Source organism: Geospiza fortis, unplaced genomic scaffold, assembly GCF_000277835.1.
Source record: "Geospiza fortis unplaced genomic scaffold, GeoFor_1.0 scaffold11, whole genome shotgun sequence".
Taxonomy (NCBI): domain Eukaryota; kingdom Metazoa; phylum Chordata; class Aves; order Passeriformes; family Thraupidae; genus Geospiza; species Geospiza fortis.
The window spans coordinates 15,000,306-15,003,478 of NW_005054304.1; the positions used below are offsets into that span (position 1 = coordinate 15,000,306).

A 3,173-nucleotide genomic window follows, 5' to 3' on the forward strand; every position below is an offset into this window, starting at 1 on the left:
TCTCTTTGGAAAATAGATGCTAGCTCACCCAAGATAGAAACCTTGGCTTTGTTTCAACACCCTATTGCAACAATGTCGGTGCTGCTGGCATTGCCCGCCAGGAAGGGCAGCGGTCTGCCCAAGAACTCTTTAACATACATAAAATTAGATTGGAGGGAAAAGAGGAAATTACCCTTGGGCATCCTGGCAAGCCCTGGAAAGTCCTACAAACAAAAGGAACATCTAGAATGAGCTAAAGGAAAGATGAAGCTTAAGAAACATTTATAACAAGGAAAGGACAGAATGGCCTCTCAAGTGATGGGAAGGCCTCTTGTATTTGAATACTTCATTAGGAAGGTGCATGGGAACAAGGCACCTAAATATCTTAAAATATGGTCCCAAATGATGAAGATTTTAAGCTGCCTGAATAGGGAAGTGATCTTCTGTTCCAGGATATGAAAATGTGGGATGAACAGTTTCCACTCCCTGTGTTTAAGATTTGTCTCATCAATCACAAACCTAGGAAATAATAGTAAAGATTTATATTCTGTAGGGCTCTGTACTGGTTTATTCTGAAAAATAGAGAACTAGACGGGATGTCAGAGGTCCTGCTTTATGAATTAAATGTCTTGTAAGTGGAAGTTATCCTATAAAGTGATTACTCCGGCTATGTGTAGTTCTCTATGGTACTACCCCAGTGCTTCATGGGGTGGGTATTTGTGTGTCCCTTGTGAAATCAAGGCACATCCTAGTTCAGCCTGGAAGAGCTCAGAGGCTGGGGCAGAAGCATTCAAGGTGTACAGAAATACTCTTTCCTGGTGCAGATGTTTCAATTTTATGTTCCTTTAAAAAGACAAATCCAAGATTTTTTATTCAATCTTAGGCATGAAAAGTTGGAAGTTTTAGAAGAAAACGGCTTTTGATTTATGATGCTGAGCTAAATTTTAAAATGGGGGGGGAGGAAAAAAAGGCATTGCAAAGGTAAAATTTGGAGTTAATGCTAAAAGCATTCAGTATCTAGACAAAATTATAAGTAGCTAAGAACAGGAATTAAAAAACTACTCTGCCCTCTCAGTACGTTGCTACCATGACACTACAGTAATTTATTGCTGCAGAACATTCCCTTCTAGAACTCTCTAAATATTTTAAGGAATGTCAATTACATATTGCATGGGAACATCTTTAAAAGCGTTCAGGTTTGCTAGCTTTAAGGACCTTAGAGGAATCCATATGCAGAAAAGCTAACAAACCCAGTGAGAAATGTACACTGTTTAATTAAAATACTAGGGTTTGGACATTCTTTTTCTTACTTTGACTTATTAAGGAAAAAAATCCCTGCATAAAATCCCTTAAGTGTACAGATAAAGTTTTTTTCTTTTGAGCTTTGTACAAATGGCTTGTATTGTCCCCAAAAAAGTCATAGACTTGGGTGTATATTTTGTTCTTTTCATATGTTAATGATTTATGATTTGTGTTGCACCATTTATACAATCAACAGTTAGTTAAATGGTCATTGTCCTGAGAAATGTTGAATTCATGAAGAGGGAGAGGAGTAATAGATTCCCTATCTGCATCTCAGTAATCAGTTGTTCTGATAGATGCTCAGTTGCTGTGGATGCAGGCAGACAGAAGAGCTGCTTGTGAAAACATTTGCCACCCTCAGTGCCAGTCACAACTCACTGGCTCTCAAGTTTCATATGGAAACACACATTTTTGCTACACAAGTGTATGTAACTAGGAGGCGTAGTTTCCAGACTGTTACAATTACACAGTAGGTATTTTCAACACAAAACAACTCACCTCCTTGGTCTTCATGCAAATCTTTACTTATTTCAAAGAGTATGATTAAGAAGGGGAGGAAGGCTTGGATGCTTCAGTAACTTGGTGAGGGCTCAGTTATAGCTATCAGTCCTGCGCTGCTTGTTTCTGCAGTGCAATGCTATGTAAAGCATAGCACTCAAAATTTTAGTTTGGGAGGCAGTAAATAGTGTTTCTACCTGGCATTTACCTGGGAGCTGGCCTTTCCTGTGATGCTCTTCACTTCACTTTGATGCTGGACTCTGCTTTTGCCTGCTTTGCAAAGCTGCATGATATAAGTGGGATCAATCTTTAGAAATAGATATTTTCTCCCTTTCAAGGTCTAAACTGACCCTACTGCTGGTAGATTAAGGTTGGAAGGAGTTATGAGAGGGTTAATGATGATAAGTAATAGAGCCCTTTTTGGGAATAATGCAGAAATCTTGGTGCATCAGGAAGACATGCTCATTCCTTGTTGATTTCTGTCATATCAGGAATCAGCGCTGCAAAGGAAGGAAGATCCTGGGCATGATCCTGAGCCTTGTGGACTAGGCTTGGCTGTACAGCTCAGTGAAGTACTCTATCTCTTGAACCAACCTAGCTTCTCCCAGTGAGGACAGCGAGGGATATGCACTGCAGGAGCTGATGAGGAGCTGTGCCTCTCTCTTACATAGGTATGATCACTTTTTAAAATTTGTTCCAAGTTTTGATCTTGCTGGCATCAGTGCTCTCCTAAAATCAACCAACAAAGAAAATGTAACTGAGAACAGTGTGGCTATTTATTTTTACAGTCTCTGGTATTTGGGGTCTCAGTGGTGGGACCTGATGGTATCAGTGCCCTAACTCAGAGCATCTCTCCGCAGGCACTCAGCTCACCAGCCCAGCCTGGGCTGTATGGTACTAATTAATTCTAAAGAAGGCTAGGTGGATTTCAGGTATGATATTATTGGTACTGATGTGACTGAGTGACATACCAAAATAATTTCAAATTGCTACCTCACTTGTGAGCATAAAGGACTCTGGCTTGTTCTTGCTTAAATGCGCTCTTTCTGTATTCCCTTGGCTGCAACTAAACAGCAGAATATTTACCTGCTTGATTGCTGTTTGTAAATCTAGGCTCTTCCCTCCCCCTATCCCCTAAATCTTCCTTAGATGCTGAGAGGAAAAAATAGCATACAAGAAAGTGGCTGTAAAGCATTTCTTTGCTGTTCTGCTGCTCTGTGCAGAGCTTTTTGTGGCACTCAGGGGTGCAGTAGGGCTTGAACAGTTCAGACAGTGTGCCAAGGTATATTCCTGTAGGACATTGCTAGAGATCCCTGCTCGTAAACCCTGCCTGCAGAGCTAGAACTGGAGAGAGAGAGAGAGAGAGAGAAAGAGGGGGAGAGAGAAAGGGAAAG

General features: G+C 40.8%; 1 long non-coding RNA gene across 1 annotated transcript in view; it reads left to right on the forward strand.

Annotated features, from left to right (window-relative positions):
- The first annotated feature begins 2,379 nt into the window (after positions 1–2,379).
- LOC115949526 overlaps positions 2,380–3,173 on the forward strand; it is a 161,118-nt gene continuing 160,324 nt past the window's right edge. The window contains exon 1 of the long non-coding RNA XR_004082971.1: positions 2,380–2,450. This is a non-coding gene — a long non-coding RNA (uncharacterized LOC115949526). The remainder of the gene's footprint in view (positions 2,451–3,173) is intronic.